The 27,175-nt window shown below is 42.1% G+C and overlaps 1 protein-coding gene across 1 annotated transcript in view; it reads left to right on the top strand.

Annotated features, from left to right (window-relative positions):
• The window catches only part of PPFIBP1 (PPFIA binding protein 1), a 174,080-nt gene that overhangs the window by 24,314 nt on the left and 122,591 nt on the right, over window positions 1–27,175 (top strand). The gene's annotated exons all lie outside the window — the stretch shown is intronic.

The following is a 27,175-nucleotide window of genomic DNA, read 5'->3' on the forward strand; positions in this document are numbered from 1 at the left end:
CTATACAATGCCATATCTTCATTTAGATCCCAATCCTGTAAGTTTATTACATTCAGATGGAGCCCCACTGAAGTCAGCTTGCAGAACCATTGATTATAAGCGGTTTGGGCAGGGGTGTTAACTCCTGTCAGTAGAGCACTGGGGACGTTTATGCTATCACATATGCAACACGGAGGTCCCCTCAATGGGAAGAAGAGCAGGCCCATGTCTCCCAACATCAATGTGTAAAGTGCAGCATTTACACAGAATAGTCCCTCAGTTTAGATGAATTAATCCCATGTCCCCATTTCTGTCAATGTATGTTGATTTACTGTATTCTGCTTATGCCCTCGTATGAATCCAGTGGGAGTCGAGAGCCCAAGTGAATACATAAATCTGATGTTTTATAAGGCCAGATGAGATGATGTGCCTGAAAGGTACAGAAGAATATGCCAATTTTAGTCGTTCTGAAACTTTTCCAAGGAGACTGTCCCCCCTCAACTGTACATCATTGGCTTGGTGCCTATAGCATTTCAGATATTCCAGATTGGGACCTGTGTTAACTTATGTTGCTGCTAGGTTGGTTGTTTCCCCATCTCCCGCCCAGCAAAACCCGGGGGGAAGCTGTATAACCAGGGCTTGAACTGAGTCTGCAATATTATTTAATTTAACATTTATTGAATATAGGGTGAGCACAAAAATTTGTCCGGGCTGAAACATAACGAGCATGTTCTTAGCTGAATCAGAGTTTGGTTTTCTTAAATAAAATTGTTTCAGTTCTTCTCTTCTCCAAAATTAAAGACAGTGTCTAATGTACTGTATGCTGGGTAACAATAGAAGAAGACTCTATACTTGTAAATCTAACCTGATTTTCCATAGAGAGCTATTTCAGAGATACTGCATTTAGCATCCTAGCCATGTGCACAGAGACTGACTTCCTGGTGTAAACTTCAAACTCTTCTCTCCTGCAACTTGTTCCATGTAGATTGCTACCATATATGAAATTAAAAAAAAAATGAAATAAAAAATGCTGTTCCTTTCTGCTTGTTTGGTCACTGTCCATCATTTGGTCATTTCACTGTCTTTCAGTCTAAGGCTCGGGTCCTACATCCAACTGGAGTGCTGCTGAAATCATTACTGGGGTTCTGTGCCGGTAAAGGGGGCTGCCGTTATGGACTATGTTGTAGGATGAGGCCTAGGGTTTTTAGATCATAGTTGGCATGCTTGTATCCTAGGTCTTTATCCCCTTGACCCCCCCCCCCGCCTCCAAGAATACAAAGCATAGAGTACTCATTTAATTATTTTTTTTATTACAAATATTTGCACTGTAAAAAAAAAGATAAGACAGTGCAATCTACAAGTCGAAGCATGAAGGGGCATAAGAATGTTTAGCATATCTGGCACGTAAATCCCTTGCAATGCTGGCTACAACAATGCCATGCAAATGCCTGTTTTCACATTCATGTGACATTGTAAATAAGAAGCAGGGCAGTGTTATCTCCCGTAAATGTAAACAAACTTGTTTCTCTTAGCGATTGGCTGAACAAGAAGTAGGACTGAGTGGACTTGTAGGCTCTAAGGTTTTGCATTGTTTTGTTTTTTGAGTGCAGTTATATAAAAAAAAATAATTCTACATTTGTTAGTTGCACTTTTATGATAAAGAGAGTGCATTAAGAACTTGTATGAGGTAAATTGAAAAGTACTATTTCTTTTGTTTCTTTTCTACAGTGCAAATATTTGTAATCAAAAATAATAAAATGAGCACTCAATACTTTGTTCTGAGTTGAAACTGAAGTCATATTTGCAAATGTAGCAAAACATCTAAATATTTATAATTTTAATTGGTATTCTATTGTCTAACAGCGATTTAAAACTACAGTTAATCATGATTAATTTTTTGCATAGCATAGACTGTGCATAAACTGTTGGTCCTTCATCAGTTGAGACTGAGCCGATCACAACACGTCTTCCAATTTTCTCTCCCTCTGGCCATCTTTCGCCATGCTTATCCATATCTCCTTGTTAGAAAATCACCCCACCTCTTTGGAGGCTGACCTCGTGGCCATTTCTGTTCTCGCGGATACCACTCGGATATAGCTGCAGTCTATCTGTTGTCACTGAGTCGGGCCACATGTCCCACCCACCGCATTTTGCTGAGTCTGCTTTCAACAACATCTCACACTCCAGACTGCTGCCTAATTATTTCGTTGGGGATGTGATCGCGGAACGAAATGCCCAAAAATGTTTGTTCCATTGCCCTCTGTGTGACAGACAGTTGATATTCTTCAGTCTTTGTCAGCAATCAGGTTTCGCTGCTATATAACATCGCTGGAAGCACGGTCGAGTTGAAAAGATTTGCACGAGTTGTTTTGCTGATCTTTCCTTGGAGGATGTCCTTGATGTCATTGAATGCGCACCATCCAGCTTTTTTTCTGCTCGACAGTTTGCCTTTCTGATCGTGGCGCATGTTGACTTCCTGGCCCAAATAAACATATTTATCAACCTCTTGGATCTGTTCTCCTCCAACAGTTATTTGGGTTCTTGGCAGAACATCTGATCTCATGTATTTCGTTTTCAACTGATTCATTTTTAATCAGACTTGACTACTTTTCATGTTCAGTTCTTTAAGCATTCTCTCAAGCTGGGCTGTATTTTCGGCTATCAGCACTATATCATCTGCAAACCTGAGATGGTTTAGGCGCTCGCCGTTGATATTAATCCCATCTTTCAATTCTGCTCATAAAAAAACCAATTTAAGACGGGTTGTGAATAATTTTGGTGAAATTGTATCTCCTTGTTTCACACCTTTCTCGATGGAGATTCAGAGGGAATATCAAACAGCGATATGTCCGTGCTGCAGCCAGAGTTCACTTCCTTTAGTAATGTGATATATTTCGCACTGATGCCCTGTTCTGAAAGAACTTCAAGAATGGCATTAGTCTCTACGCTGTCGAACGCCTTCTCGTAGTCCACGAAGGCAATGTACAAAGGGAACTTATATTCCCTTGAACGTTCTAGTAGTTGGTTTAGAGTGAAGAGGTGGTTTATCGTGCTATAATTCCTTCGAAAGCTGGCCTGCTCTCTAGGTTGCTGTTCATCCAGGTTTCACAGTTGTCGACTTGTTGTTGTTTTAGTGAACAATTTATAGATATGCGAAAGCAGGCAGATGGGGCGATAGTTCTTTAGATTTTCTTGATCGCCTTTCTTATGCAACAGGATGGTATTGGACTCTTTTCAACTGGACAGTATCTTCTGGATTTCCAGGTATTGGCTGAATCTTTGGATGAGAGCTTTCCAAAGTTCCTGGCCTCCTGCTTTAAGCACTTCTGCTGTCAGACCATCTTTACCTGGAGCCTTCCCCTCTTTCATTTGATGGACTGCATTGCGGACTTCGCTAATGAGAACCAGGAATATGCATTCATCGGTTTGTTGAAGTGATGGCATTGGGATGTCTATACGGGATGCAAACAGCTGGGTATAGAAATCCATGGAGATTGCTTCCATCTCTGTTCGATCGGTTACTGATTCTCTGTCCCTGTTCTTCAAAACCAATAATGATAACCTGTACAATGCCAGTTCCTGTTTGCATTTTTTGAGACTTTTATGATCTTCAGCAGCCTTTAGGAGCTTTTTGGTTTGAAATTTCTCTTGAAGTCTTCCTTCAACTTCATTCGTATGAGCTTGCAGAGAAGGGAGTACTCAAGCCTATTAATTTTTTAATTGAGTTAATTTTGTTTTGTCTTAATTGCTTGAGTTAACTGCAATTGACAGCCCTAAAAATTTTTATTTCTATATTTTGGTTTTAAAAAAAAGGATAAACTGTCATATTTCCACAGCTTAATCCACCAGTGTCCTAATCTTTATGAAAAATGGAAAACTATCAGACAAGGCAATAATGAAAAAAATGACTTGATACCTGCCAGATTTGATAGACTGCCTTTCAGATGAGTGAAATCTGAGGTCTTAGCCACTTGTAATCATTAAAAATCCCACAGTGCTTTTAACAAGAGTAGGGTTATTACCCACATTTCCTGGCTAAATTCCATCTCAGCGTATGTCATCACTTCAGAGTTAATTTGAGTTTTCTACACTTGTTACTCCTCTTGAATTAGCCTAGCTCTCCTGAGAGAGGCCACACTGTGATATAACACTTGTCACTAGTTCCACACTGGCCCTGCACTCACTCATGCATAGTGCTAAGGCCGTTGGGGCCATATCCTGTGATTTTTAGTGCTGCAGTAAGATGAGCTGCTCTATGCCTCCTTTTGCAGGATATTGTGGGAGAATTTATCTATCCTTTCTGGGCACATGGGGGGAACTATGAGGAGACTTTGGAGGACTAGCAGCTCTTAAGTGGCAATAGCCTGTGTCCATGCTGCAGAATGGTTGTGTTAGCAGCTGACAAGTTGCACTAACTTGAGCTTTATTTTTAGCCTATGCCCTTGACAAGCCAACTAGCTTGATTTAAAAGCACCGCCACTCTTTTGAGTTCAGCGGTTGTGTGTGTGGATGGGAGTTAAGTTAGGGGCAATGCTCAAGTTACAATTTTGCAGCAAGGCTAAGCCCTCAGTAAATTAGTCTGTTTTATCTAAATCCTACGGCAATTTAACGTTTCATCATTCTCTTATCTATCATAGTTTTTTGTTGTACAACGTAACAGTTGCTCTGTGTCACTCTAGAAATGGTTCAATTTCAGTAATGCATTAAGTGATCTCTAGGTAGTTTATATTATAAAATGCATTATGCTATAGCTTCTCGTATCATTTGTTAATTTTCTTTTATAGCTGGAATATGCTGGAACATAATTTGATTCAGTCTGCGACAGCACTGCTGTGTGAGATAGAGGGAGAGTAGTAGAATCGACTGAGTTTTCTTTTTTACTTTGTGCCTTTACAAATACTTTTTTTTTTTTTTTTTTTTTTAACTCCCCTGCCCCTCCTTGCCCATCTTGAATTCCAGTCCATTTTACTTTGATCTGCCTCTGTCCCCAGCTCTGGGTGGGAGATGGTTGGAGCATGGGTTGGTAGTCAGGACTCCTGGGTTCTGTCCTTGGCTCTGAATGCGGAATGGGATCTGGTGGGTTAGAGGGAGAGGGGGGTTGGGAATCAAGACTCCTGGGTTCCGTCTCCAGCTTTGGGAGAAGAAGGTGGAATCCCACCATCAGCTTGCTTGTGAAAGAGTGACACTGAGATTCTAAATCATGCTTCCATTGAGAATTTTGATCATCTGCCTTTTTTTTTTTTTTTTTTTTTAATTTTTAAACTGTTTTGCAGATTAGTGTCAGTTGACTGTCCTTTTTCATGGAGCAGGAATAATCACTCAAATGAGATGTGTCTCTGTACATTCAAACAAAATACATTTCAAAGTGTACTACTCTGCTTTACTTCACAGTTTATGCAGAGTCTGGGTGTAATAAGCCATTCAGATTCAATTACTTCTTTTTTTTTTTAAATAACTACCTGATGTTATAGCTCACAGGAAGTATATCTGCAGTGCTTGATGTTCTCTAAATTATTTGAAAAAGCTCCTGGGAATATATTCTTTCAGTGGCCCTTTTCTTCTTTGTTTTCTGTTCCCTATACTAATAATTTTGACCCCTTGTTCACTTTCTTTTCCTTTTTAGGAGAGACTAGGAAACAATGATTTCTTTTTGCTGAAGAATTTGCCACGGTATCTTATAGGACAAATAAGTCTCATTTTGCTTTTTCTTGGCATGAGAAAAGTCTTTCATTAGAAGGAAATCATAAAATAAGGAAAAATACAGTTTAACCTTTATTAGATAGAAAATAGAGTGATGTAATCAAATGGCTATTGGAGAGTATTTGTGAGACAAATAGTATGGATTTGAGGCCTTTTTTCTGTCAGATCACTTGCATTTTGCCTGAGTCTGTTTTCCAAGAAGTACTGTACTTTGCCAGAACTGCAGTTCCCAGCTTTCATAGTTATACTGTTGTATGAAACTTGAATTTTGGATTTTGAAGATACGGTCCAGATAACGCACATATGCTCAAAATAGAGCAGTTACAACTCCCTGATCCTATGTCCAGCTCCAGGCAGCATATGCACTACTCTAACCCGTGTCAGCTAGCTATCGTCCCCAGGACATCATTTGTCAGCTGAGCGTACCCAGAGTGCAGCGTATATCCAGCCATACCTCCTTCCTGACTCTGGCAGTTTCCTGCAGCAGGAGCTACGGGGAAGATGGCTAGGCTCTGCCACATTCCTGCCAGGTTACAGGGATGTGGCTAGTCTCCGCAACTTTTATGCCATTTGAGTGGCACAAGGGGAACAAAATGGGGAAGAGAATCTCTTCCTGAGTTTCTAATATGGACCAAATTCTGACCCTCTTGTAAATGGCTCTAAAATGGATATGTGTTACCTCTTATTGTACACCTATCTTCTGACCAACAGTGTTGCCCCTTCCTAGATCCCTAGTACGAATGGCTCCTGCTGGGAGCACAACATCCCTGGTGGGTGGGTGATTTCCATTACTAAAGCAGTAGGCATATGCATGTGGCTGACTGGACTGCCCATCTGGAACTCATCACCAGAATGCCTTTTCACAACTCCCACCATAGAGGGTCTGGGACTGACATGTTGTAGGATTTTGGAGAGCTTCAGAATTGGTGGAGAAATCTTTCAACAAGCACCTTCTCTCTGTATTTATTGTATACCAGCATTACAGACAGAATGTGATCCTACAGGAGTAATTAAGTTCTGGTTCAAAACAGTGTAAATTCAGGAGTTACTCAGTGGAGTTACACCCATGTAAAACTCATGTGAGTGAGATGAGAATTGGTCCCTGTATGTTTGAAAGGAGAAAACACGTAGTTATTGGCATGTGCTATCGGAACCTGCTGTCAAGCTAGTCTGAGACTTTCTATCCCTTTCCTGTATAACACATAATCATAGGCTTTATTTTGCTATTTAGCTTGCTTTAAGACATGCAGTTGCTAGATGGAAAAATGCAAGCCATGATCCCCAATTTGCTGCAAGTCTGACTGAATACTTTGTTACAGCTAGACATGTACAAGCTTGGCATCATGGCTCGGAACAGAAGAGAGTGATAGCAACAGATTGTGAACCCTTTCAAGAGATTCTGAAGATTGACTGTACTAAATTCAACCTTCAGATATGTTTCTGATCTTCGCATGTGGTGTTAATTTTAGTTGTTCACAAACCTTATTTTAACTGCACCCAGATCCCCACCCAGTAACGTTGACTACCTGTACGGCTGGGGTTCTCAAACTGGGGGTTGGGACCCCTCAGGGGTTTGCAAGGTTATTACATGGGGGTCACGAGCTGTCAACCTCCACCCCAAATCCCACTTTGTCTCCAGCATTTATAATGGTGTTAAATTAGCAACACTTCTTTTATATATTTATAAGGGAGGAGGGTTTGCACTAAGAGGCTTGCTATGTGAAGGGAGTCACCAGTAAAAAAGTTTGAGATCCACTGCACTAAAGGGATTTGTTAGAAGTGACTCTGTTGCTTATAATTTGAAGACATCTTTAAATATTAAATCATAGCATGTAGACTGTCAGGAAAAATTCAGTCCTTGGATAGTGACTCCAATCACTAGCAATTACTATAGAACAGTCAAACTTCCATACACCTCAGTGGTTATTAACAGAGTACATTGCTGTATAGGAGAAGTCTATTTAGCAATGGACAGAAGCGTGTGTTTCTATTGCAGAAGAACCTTTCTTCAACTGTTGGCTGCTTAGATGGAATTTTGCACTTTGCAAACCTACTTATCTAATTTTGCTGGGCTTCCTAGGGTCTGCAATTACTGCCCGCTCCTTTTTTGGGGACAAATGGCTTTAAACAGGTAAAGCTGTTAGGTTTAGGTGTAATGATGTGCATGTGCTGACAGAGTTTTCTGCCTGGGTATCTGGTAGGAAATGGAGTTGAGCCAGGACTGAAAACCTCAGTTCTGAGCCATGGGAAAGTTCAGGTACAGATCTAAAGTCTATGGTTTAGGCCCAGCCTTAGAAGGAAATAATGATTTGCGCTGATGTAGCACTTTCTGTTTGTGCATGTTTGCACAGCATTTTCAAAATGTTGTCCCATCGAGATGATGGATGATCTTGATTACTTTAACAGGGACCACATTGTGCCTACAATTAGGAGCACCTGTATATGGCAGTGATGTGTAGATACAGTACCTCGTTGTCATAATATACAGGTGTTCCTAATGTGTTCATACAATGGTCCCTCTTAAAGTCAATGCTTCCCCGTAACCACCACATTTACTACAGTTATTTCCCTCTGCCGGGAGTCCTGCTGTGGGGTAACTGTCATTGGAGAGCTAATGATCACTTTAACTAACCTTTCATTTTGACTGATGGGAATCTGAGGCAGAGAGTAGTGGAGTGACTTGTCCAAGCCCCACTGAGTGAGTGAGTGGCAGAGCTGGAGTTAGAAGTAAAGTGTCTGTGGCTCACTAAACCAAAATGCAGAACACTATACCACCTTGCAACTTCAATACCAGTTAGTATCACCGTATCTGTGAAAAGTTTGAGTGAGCTGGAGGAGGTGACTATCCATGCATAGTTGTCTGACTATCGACCTATCAGAGTGTATTTAGGCAGACTTCATTTGTTTATTTCTTATGCTGGTTTCACACAGATGTAACTCCATTTACTTCGGTGGAGTTATCCTTGATGTACGTGGGTGGGAGTGAGTGTAGGATCAGACCCAGGAATCCTTTTGCTTTGCCCTGGCCAGACTTTTAAGGCTAATCTACACTAGAAGCACTAGAGCGGCAATGCAGCTGCGCCGCTGTAGCACATCTTGTGAAGATGTTCCAGACCAATGGGAGAGAGCTCTCCTTTTGGCATAATAAAACTGTCTCCCCGGGTGGCAGTAGCCAAGTTGATGGGAGAAGCTGTCCCGCTGACATAGCGCGGTCCACCTCGGCACTTAGGTCCGTGTAACTTGTGTCACTCAGGGGGTAACTTATTCACACCCCTGAGCGAAGCAAGTTATACCAATGAAACCTGTCAAGCCCATGGATTTAGCAGGATTTTTTGAGGGAGTTGCTGTAAATAAAGTCAAGGGCGTACACCTTAAATGATTGAATCCATTTTTCCACAAGGCTTCCTTCATAAAATGTGAAGTTTTATGTGACATTCTTTTATAATGACCCACCGTATCTGGCTTCATACGGTACACTTAAAAAAAAAAATCTACTTTGGAAACCTATTCCCTGAAGTTGAGCCATGAAACAGACTACTAACAAAATAGTTTGTTTCTAAGCATTTCCTTGGCATAATTATATTGTGAAGGCGGGGGTGGTGGAAACCCTCTGTTCCTTGCTGGCACATTTTTCTCAAATAAAGGAGTTATACAAAAACCTTTTGAATGAGAAATTGTGCTGCAGGCAAAGAGGGGAAAATACATTATAACAAACTGCACTGCTTGTGTATGCACTGGGATTGCTATTGTGCAATCAGTAGGGTAATATCTGGGGTAAATTTTAACTCTCACCGATTTCAACAGAAGGTGGTCTAGCAGCTTGCAGATCCCCAGCTGACTTGGAGAATTGACCCTGGAAAAAAATCGTGATACTGCATGTTGGTGACTATATTTTTAAGAAAAATATTAGTTTCTCTGCTAAAAGGAGAATAGCTACTGATGAAGTTAACTTTGCGGTAGTCAAAGTTCAAAATTGCTGACTCCTTTTGTAAACTCTCAATGGACTTGCTCCATTCTACTTCTCTGTGCCTTTACACAGTATCCTGTTCTCTCATTTGGCTCCTTCCATCTCCTTCCTGCAGGTAACCACAGTTATGGCTTGCTCCCTGGTGCTGCCCAATCTGACAATCTCTCCCTTCTTCCAGGCTGCTGAGTCACCTCCCCTCTTTAAATCTTCGCCCTGCAACCACTGCATCTGTTAGAGCTTGTAGAGCACAACTTTCCTCCCTGCTGAAGACAAGTTGGCAGTGTGGTGTCTTTTGGAGGAGACCTAAAGTGGAGGTTCTCACTGTAATAAAGGTGTTACACTGACAGCTTGTTGTCTTTAGCGCTTTAGTGGCAATTGTCAAAAACACAGGAATGTGAACCTCACTGTCCTGACAAGTAATATGCATGCATTCTGCTTACCTAAATTAATTGCAGTTGGGTGCAGTAGTTTTCATTTGCTGTCCTAAACAGTTCTACAGGGTCGCAGTGGCTGTATTTATGTACAAGATGAAGTGATTCTTGGTATAACTTTTTAGTATAAGCTTGTTTAAGTTCTTTGAGATCCATCTGTATAAATGGAAGTTCTGCCCTGAAAACCAGTTCCTCTTCGCTTTGGTTTGATGTTCTCATTAAAGCATTTGGCTATTTCGGTCTCTGAAGGGCTGTCTGCCACAATAAATTGTGTCGTAGTTTTATAAGGGCTAGATTGTAATTGCTGCTGCTTGAGGATGGGAGATGTGCTAATTGGAAATTTTTTGAGGATGGTGCAACTTGCTTCCTCCATTCCTTTGCATCTGGTGTACTTGGCACATGAAGGTGAGGCGCATCCCCAGGGCTGCACGGAGAGAGTAATCCCGAGTGCACGGGTTGTGGCTGTCACTGGTCCTTATGCAAGGGATAGGGAAGTTCCTTGTGTTCTGCCATCAAACACCTGTGCAAAAGTCCATCAAAATCTAACCCTTAATAGGAATTTTTGTTAAATTAATTCAATTTAAACAGTAGAAACATAATTAGAGAGTGAAATTCAGGCTTTTCCCACATGATCAAAATTCTTACCAAATGAGCAATAACATTTTTCTTTAGTTAAACTTGCCTGGTATATTAGATCCCTGATCTAATAATAATAAATACAGTACATCTTCATTTAGGAGCCACATGTAATAACTTTCCTCCATGGCTGCACTTGAGAGGTGTGGCTATGCAAGGTGGCTTTTAAATGAGGCTATTGGTCTACATAAGTGGGTTTGTTTGTTTTTTTATTTTTAATAGCTGTGAAAGACAGTGTAGGTACCCAGTAGATGATTTTCTAGTTAGCTACTGTGTCTTGGTTTGAACAGCTTGCGTTTCCACCACTTTGAAAACTTTGGCAGATGAAACAAAAGTATCAATTGAACTAGTCTCTTTAGAAGGAATAAAAAGAAACGTGCTGCTTTTGTTGTTGAATAGTTGCACTGTTATATTTCTGGTTCACCTGGAATCCTTTGCTGGTTCATTGTGGAAGGGCTGAGGGTTATATACCAGTGGCTTAACTTTTTTACTTTTACGGCCAGTTTTGTCTCATTGTTTCCTCCTGCTCTCCCTGTCTGTTTTATCCATCTGTTGTCTATAGTCTTATACTTAGTCCCTGCCCCAAAGAGCTTACAGTCTTTTTGTTATGTTTGTACAGTTCCTAGCACAATGGGGCCATGGCCTCTGGATGCTGTCATAAAACTAATAATGAGCTTAATCATGAAGGGTGCCAGACTGACATCTATGGAGGTTGAGAATCGCTAGCCACAGGATAGATACAGCATAGGTGGCAGCCATGCCAAATTCCCCACATTGCCTACACCTGCAGTGGTAATAAAATAGTTGAGTATCCATGCACATTCAGTCTGTTGCCTTTCTGGAGTGAATGCCAGATGTGGTGGAGGTGTGGTTTCTGTAGGTGTGGTGGACATCTGTCCATTGAGAAGTGGGCCTCAATAACACATTTCACGTATTAAAAGATTGCCCAAAAATCCATTGGCTGTACATTTTAATCATTACATAATTCAGTTGGATTTGAATTGGTGACCTAGAGCTGAAAAGCTCCTGTATCCCATCAGCAATCCCCTGACATCCATTCTTCCTGCTTCCTTTTTTGAAAAATTGTGCGTTTTTGTTCAAAAGAAATATCGTCAGAGCTTTCAGTCATTTCAGTTTGACACCACAATATTTGAAAACCTACTCTTAGAGGGAGAGGCTTTATTCTCTGTGGTCTAAGCAGAGCCTACTTTTCCTCCAGATATGAAAAATAAATTGTGAAACTTTTTGGGGTTGTGTACACAGTGCATCATTGGTATTCCCCCTGAGAGAAAAACAAATCTGTTGTTGCAAGACACTGACCTCTTTAGAGAAGTAGATTGAAAGCGAATGACAATTTTTCTCTGAGGATAATGCTCTATAATAGTTAGTTAAGTGGGGTATTTAATACTAGTGGCTGCATCTTTTCTTATTGCTGAAATAAAATGCAGCTCTACCTTGATATAACGCAGTCCTCGGGAGACAAAAAATCTCGCCACGTTATAGGTGAGACCGAATTATATCGAACTTGCTTTGGTTCCCGCCCCCATTCCTTGTTCCTTGACCACCCTCTCCAGGGATCCCTGTCACTAATCACCCCCAGGACCCCACCCTCTACCCAACCCCCCTGTCACCTGACTGCTCCGACTCCTATCCACTCACCTGCTGGAAGCAGAGTGACACGGCCCCAGCCTGCTCCACTTTCCTTGCCCCGGCCCCAGCCGTGTCAAAGCAGCGTGTCAGAGCTTTACCATGTTGTACGCGAACCCGTGTTATATTGGGTCGCGTTATATCGGGGCAGAGGTGTATTGCAACGGGTATAAGGAAAGTTCTTGAGTAAAACGGATCAAAACGTTTCTAGCAGCAATGGGGGAAGATTTTGCATTCTGGCATCACAATGAGGAAATGATAGTTTATAAACTACCAATGTAAATAAAACCTAGTGTGGTTTATCTGCCAGCTTTAAATATATGTATGCAGTGGTGGTGTAGCTGTATTGGTCCCAGGCTGTTAGTGAGACAAGATGGGTGAGGTAATATTTTTTTGATTGAACCAACTTCTCTTGGTTGGTGAGAGGCGCAAGCTTACAGTGAGCTCTTCCTCCGGTCTGGGAAATGTACTCAGTGTCACGAGATGGAAAAGATTGTTTAGCATAAGTAGCTGACACACATTTCAAGGGACCCTTCAAGGTGAAGTGGCCTGTCAGCACCTCTCCAAAGACATTTCCCCAGCCTGGCAGCTGTGTGTATAGGCAGCATGGTCTGGTGATTGGAATAAGAAAGTGGGGCAGGCACTTCGGGTTCTACTGCTGTCCTTTGTAGTGATTGACTGTGGGCCTGCTTCTGCAAGGTACTGAGTGCTTGCAAGGTCCAGCACATTACAGAAGATGCTCAGTACCTCACATGATCAGGCCCTGCGTGGTCATGGAGAAGTTATTTGACATGTTCCGTGCCTCCATTTCCGCACCTGTAAAATAGGGATAATACTTTCCTGCCTCACTGGGGGTATCTGCATCTTAATTTGTTAATGTCTGTGAAACGCTTTGAGCTGCATGAGTGAAAGGCACCTAGACAAGCAAATATCCACTGTTCAATTTACGCCATGCTCTTGCTGGCCATTGACCTTCCTACTGAGATCTTCACCTTGTTGTGCTCCAATCAGTGTTTCTCAGGAGCCTGTTCTTTCCTATTCTCATATGTTCCCAACCAAGATCCATTTCCCTGGCACATCCTCTCACAAGCTGTCAAATCCTCCTTGCATGAGAGGGACTTGGGGAAAAAACCAGCCCCTCACCCCTCTTACCCAACTACTGCTTTCTCCTCTTAGGAACAAAAGGAGCCTTGCATAATCCACTGTCCAGGACAGGAGTCTGGGGAAAGAATCCTGCTCCAATTGGCTGAGGGGACGGAGGGGCACTAGATTCTGGTGTTCCCATAGTCAGTCTGCACGAGGGGCCCTCTCCAGACCACATGCCTTGTTGCATTCTGTTCTGCTGCTGCTGCTATTCCTGACCACACTCGCAAATCAGGTAGCTAAGCAGCTCACTAACCTAAATTGCATCCATAACTATTGGTATCTATAAGAAGGGTGAAACTAGGTTCTAACTACCTATCTGATTATATATAGTCAAATATGTTGGGAGAACAATGCTGATTGTGTGTGGGGAGTGGGGGTGGAGGGGAGGGAATAACCCACAATGCTCTCTTTCTCTGGAGGAAAAAGAGAACACGCTCTCAGTTCCAGGGACTGAGGAGATGAAACAGAACAGGTCAGGTGGCGGTGATGGGTTTATTTTGTAATCTAATTGTGTCTGTTTAAATTGTCTGGAAAATAACTTGCTGAGTGGAAATGATGTTTTCAGGATTATTTAAAATTCACTGTTGGCCATTTGTATATTGGAAGCTTATGTTCTTATCGGTACATTTAGAGTTAAAAAATAAAACAAACAAACCTGGAGCTGCAGTTTTACTTGGCAACAGTACATCTCTATTGTAATGCCATTCAAACGAATGAGGGCCCTGAGTCAAGTCAGCCGAACTATACCAGAGATGAATTTATCCCTGTATGTCTCCAAATAAGATACAAGGGAAATGAAGGCTAGACTCTTTAGCAGTTGTGGAAGGAATGGAGTAAAATTGGAATCAGCAAGGTAAAACACTGTGGCCACATCCTCATATTAATTAAAGCATTTTCCTTTTGTAAAGTGATTATAATGGGGCTTAATCCCATAGTCCTTTCAGAGAAAACTCTTGTTAATTCTGACTTTTGGACCCCAATAGATCAGGCATCAGTTAAGATTTTGTGTGACTCCTGGAATTTCCATGGGGGTTGCTTGCTGTTAGCTTCTCTGTTAACTCTGCAGGTTGTAATCTGCACCCTGCTTGTCATATGATTGACTAAATTCATTGATCTTGCTAAAGTGGTACCAGCAAACTTGATGCAAGGTAAAAAAAAAAAAATGACAAATAGTTTTCATCATTTTAATTTACACTACAGAGTAAGTCTTTTTTGCATAATTGGAAGAGATGGGAGATCTCTTGGATAACGCATTTGATGTGACTAATTACTGCCTTATTTTTACAACTGAGAGAGTTGGGGCATGAGATTTTGTAGTCAACTTTACACTGGACTTTTGGGTGAAGATTTGGAAGATGAATTTTTAATTTTTGCATTTTTCACCCATCGTTCATTAGAGAATTATGCAGAAAAAATAACCAGCATAATTTTGGTATTGTTTTTGTAAAGTTGAGTTAAAACAACCAGTTATATGATTCTGTATTACAGCATAACGTAAATGACACAATTAGTGCAGAAGAGCACTTTAATTTTAGAGTTGACTCAGTCAGTGATTAATATAGAAATTAGTTATAGGCTTACATTTTTTCCGAGCATAGGTCATGTCTAGTTTCACTTTTAAACTCTGAACAGTCAGTTTCCCGAAGACTTCATTTAAATGATTTGCAATTTCATTTTCATCCCTATTACACATGTTTATACCAGACAGATCGGTTAATGTAGCACTTACCAGTATTCTCTTTTGACAGTATATAAGAAGTCATATAGGTTAGTATGTTTTTGATGCAGTTTTCTGAGGTTAATGTCCATAACTAACGTTATGAATTGAGGACCATTTCCTTTTCATATAGACAAAAAATAATCAAGGGTCTTTAGAGTAAAGGTTGAAAAATTCCATGTTGTGTCTGCTTGGTCAAATGACTTTGCCACTCTGCCTCAGCTTCCTCATCCGCAAAATGGGGATAACAATACTTATATTACAAAGGTATACGGGAGGCCTGATTAATGTTAGTGAAGTGCTTGGAGATGCTTTAGATGTAAAGTATTAAATGAATGCTGAGTATTACTAAACTCATTTCTTGATACCCAGGCCGTAAGGTAGGCATTTTTGTCAGGGTCTGTATGTAGTGTGTGAAGGGGTATCTTGTGCTTTCCATATTGAAAAACAGGGCACTGATGATGGAGTTCCAACTTTTTACACTGAATTAAACTGGCAGTTTAATGTTACTTGTTTGTGTTTTTGTAATTTTAAATGCTTAATTACTGTAGCTTTCCCATAACTCATTGCAGTAAATTATGAATTTTGAAGTTGGAAAGTTGCTGAACAAACTGGCTTCCTGAACATCAAAGAGAAGCCAAATCACAGAATGTGTAATTGAATTTTGAACACAAAAACCATATTCACTAGATATTGTTTGCAGTAGCAATCGGATGTGTTGTCTCGCGTGATATTCTTATCGATAAACTAGGCAAATACAATTTAGATGGGGCTACTATAAGGTGAGTGCATAACTGGCTGGATAACCGTACTCAGAGTAGTTACTAATGGCTCCCAATCCTGCTAGAAAGGTATAACAAGTGGGGTTCTGCAGCGGTCTGTTTTGGGACCGGCTCTGTTCAATATCTTCATCAATGACTTAAATGTTGGCATAGAAAGTACGCTTATTAAGTTTGCGGACGATACCAGACTGGGAGGGATTGCAACTGCTTTGGAGGACAGGGTCAAAATTCAAAATGATCTGGACAAATTGGAGAAATGGTCTGAGGTAAACCGGATGAAGTTCAATAAAGACAAATGCAAAGTGCTCCATTTAGGAAGGAACAATCAGTTTCACATATACAGAATGGGAAGAGACTGTCTAGGAAGGAGTATGGCAGAAAGAGATCTAGGGGTCATAGTGTACCACAAGCTAAATATGAGTCAACAGTGTGATACTGTTGAAAAAAAGCAAACGTGATTCTGGGATGCATTAACAGGTGTGTTGTAAACAAGACACGAGAAGTCATTCTTCCGCTCTACTCTGCGCTGGTTAGGCCTCAGCTGGAGTATTGTGTCCAGTTCTGGGCACCGCTTTTCAAGAAAGATGTGGAGAAATTGGAGAGGGTCCAGAGAAGAGCAACAAGAATGATTAAAGGTCTTGAGAACATGACCTATGAAGGAAGGCTGAAAGAATTGGGTTTATTTAGTTTGAAAAAGAGAAGACTGAGAGGGGACATGACAGCAGTTTTCAGGTATCTAAAAGGGTGTCATCAGGAGGAGGGAGAAAACTTGTTCACCTTAGCCTCTAATGCTAGAACAAGAAGCAATGGGCTTAAACTGTAGCAAGGGAGATTTAGGTTGGACATTAGGAAAAAGTTCCTAACTGTCAGGGTAGTTAAACACTGGAATAAATTGCCTAGGGAGGTTGTGGAATCTCCATCTCTGGAGATATTTAAGAGTAGGTTAGATAAATGTCTATCCGGGATGGTCTAGACAGTATTTGGTCCTGCCATGAGGGCAGGGGACTGGACTCGATGACCTCTCGAGGTCCCTTCCAGTCCTAGAGTCTGAGTCTATATCCTACGATGCGGCATGGGAGTTGAGTGACCTGTTTCTCCCCCACCATCCCCCCAACGTTCAAAATTTTGTAGTGATAAGTAGCAGTATACAAAATACCAGTGGTTTTGGTCACAGGGCTTCATGCGTACGTTAAGTTTCAGTCATGAGGAATGCGCTCTGAGCATTAGTTTCACTCTCTGAGCTTCGGGTTTGAAGGAATGCAGAAACCCAAAGTGAAATTCAGTTCCAACTCCAGCATTTCTGTCAGCCCAGATTCAGCTGAAAGATGAACAATCCTTATGCTAAGCTTGGGCTTGTAGTGAAACCCACTGGCAGGCAGGCTTTATGGGCATTTGGCTTTTCGTTGTGCATACTTCTCCTGAAGACAAAAATGATGATGCTCCAAAACTAGAGGGTCAATATTTTACATTACATATTACAATTACGTGATCTTAAACTTCGGTCACAGCATTATTAAGAGATTCATTATATGGTCCCTCTGCTGGCTGGGCAGCAGGAGCTGGAAACATTTCTGGAAGTATGCTGACTTTTTGATATTTGGTAGGATTAGATGCTGTGTGTCAATATGGTAAGCATGTTGGATTTGTTCAAACAATAATCCTATTAACTTCAGTTCAAAACAATGTTTGGCTTAATGCCCCGTTGTATGAAAATTATACTGCAGTAATAGATATTTATCATCCATGAACATGGAGTTGACTTATTTTTTTTGCTGGGCTTCCCTGAAACAGGAAAATGAACATTTCTTCAGTTTTGCTCTTTGACTATTTAAGGCCTTAGTATAAATTCGTGTGTGCTGCCTCAACCTTGGTGCATAGTCATCACTGATGTCATACAGTGGTTTTCAGCTGGGTGACATAAATAATAAATATAATAATTATTATTATGTATTATTACTGTGGTGATTGCTTTAGAAATATATATATACAGGTATTCCTTTCCCTTGATTTAAAAAGAAAGCCCCTTAAAAATACCTGGTGGTTTAATGCAAGACTAAATCACAAAATAAATTAAATATGAAGAGTAAAAACAGAGAGAAGGGGGAAAAGGTTCCAAAACTCTTCTCCACAGCTTTCAATATAGATCAAGATAAAAAATAGCAGTGGTAGTAGGGTTGTTAGGGAAGTATCTGTCAATCAAAGCATTTCAATTCGGGGGCTGCTTTACATTGTTTATATGTGTAATACAATATGTACTGGGGATGTGGTTATTGTTGAGGAGGTTAAAAAAGGTCATCTATGACATGAAACTCACAGAAGCTGTGTAACCCCCCTGGGATCTTGATGAGGAAGAACATCTCCTATGGGACAGCCCCTTAACTACATCATCCTCACCACCCAATTGCTGTAAGTAAAGGCAGGTTCTTGGGAGGAAGAAGCTCCTCCTCTATATCCTAGCGGTGGGCGGAGGTGTCAGTCTGGGGGTATGCGATGGAATGGGCTGTATGGTCTAAAGAGTTGTCCTGGGTGGTATCTCTGCAATGGAGCTGCTGCCAAGCAGTAGAGATGGGGGCCCATCAGGCAGAATAACACCCCATCTCCCTGAAAACAGGAGTGTTATCAAAGGAAAAAAGCCCCAGAGGACACCCCATGCACCCCAAACATGCCCACATTTAAAAAAAAAAGAGAGAGAAAAGAAGTCAATTATTCCTTTCCCAAGGTCCCACCATGGGGGGAAAAAGCTTTTGTAATGCACCTTACATCTCACGGCACTTTACAAAGGAGGTCAGAATCATTATCCTCATTTTACAGATGAGGGAACTGAGGCACAGAGGGGAAGCATGGAGCTGCTCAGGGGTAGGGAAGCTTATTTGCATAAGTTCCTGCTGCTAAAATAACTCCATGACATCTATCCACAGAGCAGATATTTCTTGCCCTCCCTTCCAATGCAGCAGCCTGAACTGCACCCTCAGTGTGGGTGATCAGCCAGTTCACAAGGCTGTGTGTTGCTTGCCACATGTAAACCCAGCATGATAATTTAGCCCATAAGTTCAATATGGCCAGGATTCTTCATAGTTTGTCTATCAGTTAAGTTTGTAAAATGCTTTGGATCTGGGCTGAAGGAGGCTGTATAAATGTAAGTTTTTTAAAGTACATTTTTCTTTCTGTGGCTAATGGAATTTGCCAGACTGTTTTTCAGAGATTCAGGTGGAGTGTCAGAACAGCATCTTTTAATAATCCACTTGGACAATAATGAATAGGTGGGCAGGAGGAGTAATTGGAACTATCTTGTGAGCCATTTGAAAGACTTAATTTCATCCCTCTATTCCAGGGGTTGGCAAACTTTTTGGGCCGAGGGCCACATCCGGGTGGGGAAATTGTATGCAGGGCTCGGGCATGGGGTTGGGGTGTGGGAGGGAGTGCAGGGTGTGGGATGGGGTGTGGTGTGCAGGAAGGGGCACAGGCCAAGGGATTAGGGCAGAGGAGGCTGTGCGGAGCGTATGAGGGGGCTCAGGGAAGGAGGTTGGGGTGTAGGAGGGGTGCAGAGTGCAGGAGGGGGCTCAGGGCAGGGTGCAGGAGGGCTGGAGACTGCGGGAGGGGGCTCGGCAGGGAGTTGAGGTGCACAGGTTGCAGGGTGCAGCAGGGAGCTCAGGGCAGGGGGTTGGGGTGCCGGGTGCATGCAGGGGGCTCAAGGCAGGGAGTTGGGGTGCAGGAGGGGTGCGAGGTGCTGGCAGGGAGTTGGGGGGCGGGATGCAGGTGGGGTTCAGACTCTGCATGGCGCTGCCTACCTAAAGTGGCTCCAGGGTGGCAGCAGTGCGCACCGGGGCCAGGGCAGGCTCTGGTCCCATGCTGCGCTGCTCCAGGAGGCACTGCAGCCCCTGGGGAAGCGGAGGCAGAGAGCTCTGTGTGTACTGCCCTTGCTGTGCCTCCAGGTACCTCCCCTGAAGCTCCCATTGGCTGCAGTTCCCTGTTCCCGGCTAATGGAAGCTGCGAGGGCAGGTGCCTGGAGGCAAGGGCAACTCACGGAGCCCTCTGACCGGCCCCACCTCACCCAGGGGCTGCAGGGAAGTGGTGACGGCCGCTTCTGAGAGCAGCGCAGGGCCCACGGCGCAACGGGGGGCAATCCCATGGGCCAGATCCAGCCCACAGGCCGTAGTTTGCCCACCCCTGCTCTATTCTGTAGTGGAAGGAAGTCAAATAACTTTTTATATTTTAAAGAATTTACCTTTCTTTAAAAAAATATCTTGCATCAGGAATAAAAGTAAATAGGTCAACCTAGCCTGATTAATTGGTAATGAACAGATCTAAAACAGACTACTGCATTCCAGTCTTCCAGATAACATACTCCCAAAAATGCCTTTGAAGGAGAGCTTACCACAGGTACAAAGAAGAAATTGAATCAGTCTGTGCTTCACAATCTAGTACAAAACAGTTAAATTGCTGCCAACACACACTCCTAAATCAGTCTTTCAGATCCTCGCTCCTTGGATTGTAATTCCAGTGCCATTTTTAGCTTTTCCTTTGTCCAGCAGCTAGTGCTGTCTCCATAGTCTGCAAAAGAAATGAGTGGTCATAGCATAAAACCCTCAGTTTGGCAAGGTGAAGTAGAATTACAGACATGTTAAGATGCATTGGTTTGAGTTAGTTCCCTGTTTTCTCCCAGGTTAATGAGGTTAAGGGCTGGAAAGGACACCAGATTTGAAGTCTTGCACATTAGTTCAGTTTTCTGAGTATTGTATAGTCATGTTTGTGTTGTATTACTGTCTCTGCCTATTACACTAAAAGGAATACATTAGAAGAACTATGTATTGTATCTTTCTCTGTGTTAGGTGAAGAACTATTATTAATTTTTCCACAAATTTTATGGCAGCCTTACCTTACCATTTTTTTTTAACTGAGAAACACAGGATCTGAAATTCTTTAGTGAATTCTAGCAGTTCACCCCAAGAAGTAATTTTCTTCTGTGGAGATTTGCTTCTATATTTTGTCTGCAAATCTCCTTAAATTGCAAGCATTAGGTCTAAAACTCAACCAGCTAGCTACAGAGAGAGAGAGAGAGTTGGAGAATCTTGATTGTTAATACATAACCTTCCTAACATATATAGAGAGCCTCGCACCGTAATATGTAATAATAAGCCTTTATAAATCTCATAATCGAGATATTTGGCTAATGTGCCCTTTCAATGGCATTTTATATTGTAACAGTGTGTTTACCTAGCTCCATGCGGATGCATTTGTTCTCTAGTTTCCATCACTGAGGAGTAATTTTAGCCCTCCAGCTGAACCAAAAAACTCTATCCTTTCCAAGGTAACACAAGTCCAAATACAAGTTCCAATCTTCACACAGTCTCCCTGGCTCACAACCATTGCTTGAGGGTTTGTCCATTTTCTCCTCTCTTCTGGAAACAACAGCAACACTCCCTGCTGGTCCCTTACAGTCAAAGTGAGTTCACACTCTCCCTCCTTCCTCCTTAAGAGCAACTTTTGGGGCCCTCAACAAAATGAAGCAGGTGTCAGGTCTAACCACCATCTTTCTCCCTCCCCAAGGCCACTGCCCTTCCATAAGCATTGCCTCTTCAGAGTACATTAGGTGAATGGTGATCCGGAGCTATTTTCCCAGGCTCTTTCACTAGCATCTTAAAAAGCTTCCCCCTAAGCTCTTTTCCAGGCCCTCTGACTGTGGGACAGCTGTTTTCCTGGTCTCTTTGCCATTAGACTCAGCAGGTTTTACTGCATCTCCCAGAATTCCCTGTTCTTGGTGTCAACTATCAGAGGGATAGCCGTGTTAGTCTGGATCTGTAAAAGCAGCAAAGAGTCCTGTGGCACCGTATAGACTAACAGACGTTTTGGAGCATGAGCTTTCGTGGGTGAATGCCCACTTCATCGGATGCATGTAGTGGAAATTAGTAGTGTAGTGGAGGTTAGTTCAATCAGGGAGGATGATGCCCTCTTTTAGCAGTTGAGGTGTGAAAACCAAGGGAGGAGAAACTGGTTTTGTAGTTAGCAAGCCAGTCACAGTCTTTGTTTAATCCTGAGCTGATGGTGTTGAATTTGCAGATGAACTGAAGCTCAGCAGTTTCTCTTTGAAGTCTGGTCCTGAAGTTTTTTGCTGCAGGATGGCCACCTTAAGATCTCTATGGTGTGGCCAGGGAGGCTGAAGTGTTCTCTAACAGGTTTTTGTATATTGCCATTCCTAATATCTGATTTGTGTCCATTTATCCTTTTCCGTAGAGACTGTCCAGTTTGGCTGATGTACATAGCAGAGGGGCATTGCTGGCATATGATGGTGTATATTACATTGGTGGACGTGCAGGTGAATGAACGGGTGATGGTGTGGTTGATCTGGTTAGGTCCTGTGATGGTTCGCGGGTGTAGATATGTGGGCAGAGTTGGCATTGAGGTTTGTTGCATGGATTGGTTCCTGAGTTAGAGTTACTATGGTGCGGTGTGCAGTTACTGGTGAGAATATGTTTCAGGTTGGCAGGTTGTCTGTGAGCGAGGACTGGCCTGCCCCACAAGGCCTGTGAAAGTGAGGGATCATTATCCAATAATAGCATTACATTTCAGCCTTCCAGCAAGAATATCATGTTTTTATCTTGCCTCTCTGTTTGTATGATGTGAAAGACAGCAGAAAACAGGGGGATAATTATTTCAATCATTAAAAAAATTGCATCTTTACTTACTCCTTTATGAAATGTGCCCTATTTATCCATAAATTGGGTCACTCCTTGGATTTTTAAAACTATAAACCTTATGCGGTGTTGAGGAAGCTGCACGTGTCAGGTGATCAGCTATCTCCTTTGCTGGTGTGGGAGCAATGAGGCTTCGCTGGTAGCAGGTGCTTGAATGGCACCCTTTCGGTGGTAGTGATGGTTGTGTGTCTCAATGGCTAACTAAGGGCCAGTATTGAAAACCTTGAGCTCTTTCTGTAGGAAAAATATTGAGGTAAGATGCCAGCCAGCCATGTGGAGATGTATTAAATTCTTTTGTTTGAGGGATTCACTCTAAAAACAGGCCCCTTACAAGCATATAAGGTGATGACGGGAGGCTCCAGGATGCACTTCTGAGACGACTAGTCCTGGGTTTAGGGATTCTGAGGAATATGTATAGATTTATTAGTAAAATTTAAAGTAGGTTCAAAAGAAAAAAAAACTATTTTGAAGATTAACTTAGGCATACAAATTGTGTGAAACAAAATTCAAATGCTCTGATTCATCTTTGTGGTATCAGCTCACAATGCAGTGAAAATTTTCTTTTATGTGAAATGTGTTTTAAATTTTTTTCCTTTTCTCTAAAGCAGTGAGTGACCATACTGGTGGACAGAAGTGTAGGCTTTGTATGCTCAACCCTGCATCTGTTGAAGAGGAAATAACTGAAGCCTCTTGCTTTCTGACATACCAGAGTAACAAAGAACATCTTTGATTTACAGAAATAGCCCTTTGAAAGAAACTCAGAAATAACTATGGTGTTTTTAAACAGATGTTAAGGGCACTCCACTGATGGAAGAACAAATTAACCAAAGCTCCATGTTCAGAGCAGAAGTGGGTGAATGCAGCTGTTCTTATTAAAATGAAAGCTTCACCCTGACAGCACATTCTATTATTCTTTTCCTTAAGACAGATCTCCATAAAGTCCACCACAGATGAGAAGAACAGATTGGCCTTGGTGCAGTTAGCATGAGTGAATAAAGCACATTCATGATCCCTCGCCACCTCACACGCTGGGGAAGATTTTTTCTTTCCAGCCTACTTCTTCCTCTCCTCAGACTCTTACTCCCAGCCTCCCCAGGATCAACTGCTGTCTGCCTCCTATTGCTGAGTCTTTGGTCTTCCTGTCAAATGAGCAGGCTAGCACATTTCAGCCAGCAGCGAGTTGCTGGCCCCATTCAGCAGCATGCAACGTCACTGCCTACTGTGCTGCCCTCTAACTTGCTCCTGTGCCTGGGCCCCCTCAATGTGAAGTCACATCCCTACTACAGATCCTGCCAGTTAGTGAGGCTTGAGCATCTTACCATCAGTTTAATACACAGGATAAACACAGCAGAAACAGGGAGATCATTTTCCTTTTTATGTGTTGTTTTCCATTTGAGCCCTTTGCATTCGACTAGACACACTCAAAATAACACTGTAAAATAATTTTTTCCCTAGCTATCTCCTGTTGTGTGTGAAGTTCTGCAGTATCCTTTTTAGAAACCTCAAATATTTTTTTCCGCTTAACAGATTTTGTCCCTTTTCCATCTGGCAAATGAATTTTTTCCTAACACTGTGGAATAGAGCTCAAATTAACAGTTATTCTAGTTCAAAAGCTTGAGGCTTCATTCCTGCAAAGTTATCTGCTTGATCATCCCCTCGTGCCCATGTGAATTCCTGCTGCCTTGAGAACAAGTGTGCACGTGTATGACCTTTTTTTTGCAGGATCAGGGCCTGAATCTGTATCTGTCACCTTATCTTGACACAGTGTCTTTGTGCCCGGGTGTTATGACAGAGGTTAGCAGCCCTGGCAGCTCCGGGAACTGTTTATTGGATGCTGCAGCACTCACCAGTGCAAAGCTGGATCTACAAAGCAAGTTAATGTGTGCTTTTTTTCCTTAAGTTCACTTATGAGGTGGTAGAGTCATTAGTTGATGATTTCCTAGTGCTTTGACTATGTACATAAAGTACTTGTGTCTTAAGTTAAAAATATAATTGACCTCTGTGACACCACGTTCTTGCCTTTAGGAATCAAAGAAATTAGATTGAGAAAAGTCACTTACATCATTTAGTCCAACCCCCTGCCAATGTAGATTTGTTTCCTATGTTTGTTTCCTAGTCTTTTTGTCCATTCTAAGTTAAAATAATTTTGGAGCCAATAAGCTTTCACCACTACTTTCAGGAGAATTCTTCCATAGCCTAATACATCTAGGGTGACCAGATGTCCCGATTTTCATAGGGGCAATCCCGATTGTTGGGTCTTTTTCTCATATAGGCTTGTATTACCACCCCCCACCCTGATTTTTCATATTTGCTGTCTGGTGACCCTAAATACATCTCATTGGCAGTTTCCCCTGATATTCAGTTTAAATTATCCTTCCCTAAATTTCTTGCAGTATTCCTGGTTATATCTCCATGTACCACACACTAGATTTCCTTCATTTCTTTGTGTTTTTACACTTTTTTGAATATTGGTAGACTGTCATCTCACGTTACCTCAGTCACCGCTTAGTCAAGCTGCATGTATGTAATCCTCTTCATTTTCTTTCCTATGTTGATCCCTCCAGTCTTCTCATCATTTTTCTTGTAAGATTGAGTTCAGGCCTGAATACAGTATATCAGGAGTGGCCAAACTTACTGACTCTCCGTGCCACGTACAATAATCTTCAGAAGTTCAAGAGCCACAAGACACACACAATCGGCCCTGCGGAGCGGCACCTGCTGGGGTGTGTGGCTTCTGCCCCTCACACCCCCAATGGGGCTAAGTCCCTTAGGTTCCCCTCCCTGCAGTGCAGAAGCCCCTAGTCCCATCACCCCACTGCAGGGGAGAAGCCTGAGCTCTTCTTCTCCCCGGCCCCCTGGTTCAGTCTGGTAGGTGGAGAATGGGGAGGTCCGCGGAGGCGTCTTTTAACTTTAAAAGAGCCACATGTGGCTCACGAGCCACAGTTTGGCCACGCTTTCAATATATCTAGATGTGGTTGCAGCAGAGCCACGTAGAGACAGGCTATGTATTACCACCCTGCTGCTCAGTGATGTGTGTAATCTTTTAACATACGCAGCCCAAAGTACATGTATATTTTTACCTATTATACCTCAATGCAAAGTCATGTCTAATTTTCTGTTTCTTACATTGTCCTCTTGTGGGGGTGTAACAAGGCAGCCTTTGGCGGGACACTACTGAGAGTATCAATTCAGGACAAATTGCTTGGAGCAGGGCAGTGACTGCCCAAGGCTGGGGTTCCTTCACTACTAAGGCAAACCAAACCAGACAAACAGAGAGGACTTCGGTTTTACCCCACTGGCTAACCAGAAGTCATATAAGCAATTCCCTCAGACACTCCAGTTTGCCAGTATCACCACCAACACCACTCCTTATGGGGATGAACAGTTATGAAAACCAATACCCCAATAAAAGAAAAAAAATTCTACTGATCCCAAAGGACGAAGCCCCATCCCCAGGTCAATATGCCAGTCAGATCTTGCCCACAAATCATGCCGTTGCCAATCTTTTAGAAACTAAAATCTAAAGGTTTATTCATAAAAAGAAATATAGATGAGAGTTAAAATTGGTTAAATGTAATCAAATACATATAACAATTGCAAAGTTCTTATTTCAGGCTTGATGGGATTACTACTGATTTTAACCAATTAAGTCTCTGGAGTACAAACATCCCAGCTTGGATGGGTCATTCAGTCTTTTGTTTAGAGCTTCAGTTTCAAGCACAGTTCCTTCAGATGTCAGAAGCAGGATTGAAGACAAAATGGAGGGGTTTCCAGGGCCTTTTATATCTTCTGCCATGTGGAAGAAAACCCTTTTGTTCTTACTGTCGAAAATCATAGCTGCAAAATCAAGTTTGGAGTCACATGGGCAAGTCACATGTCCATGCATGACTCAGTTTGCAGGCGGCAGCCATTGCTCAAATACTATCTTACATGTTTCCAGGAAGGCTCCTCAGATGTGGATTGGAGTCTCCCAAGGTCCACTGTCAGTTAAGTGTTTCTTGATAGGGCTATTCTGAGTAAGTGCCCATTCTCAAGAAGCTGACCAAATGCTTCACTGATGCTAGTTAGAATCAAACACATTGAGATACAAGTACATAGCCAATATTCATAACTTCAAATACAAAAATGATTCCATACAGATAGCATAATGATAACCAGCAAATTTCAACCTTTTCATGTGCAAAGGAGGTCAAGTAAGGTGTCTAAGATTTGGTGCAACTATAGGTTGGAACAATGATCTATACATTCACAGTTCATGTCGATAACGTCGCAGTGGGTTCATATAAATAATTTGTTTTATTCAACTAGAGTCTTGTTTTCATGTTTGAAAGAATGTAAAGTCTCAAAGTGAAATTGTACTAAGCCCATTGAATTTCAATGGCTTAATTTTGATCACAAATAAGGGGTAGAATCTGTGAGGAGATGTAATGCTGTTTCCAGCAGAAAGTCCATCTGGTGCTCAAGGAACTATGCTGCCG

This window comes from Gopherus flavomarginatus, chromosome 1, assembly GCF_025201925.1.
Source record: "Gopherus flavomarginatus isolate rGopFla2 chromosome 1, rGopFla2.mat.asm, whole genome shotgun sequence".
Classification (NCBI taxonomy): Eukaryota; Metazoa; Chordata; order Testudines; family Testudinidae; genus Gopherus; species Gopherus flavomarginatus.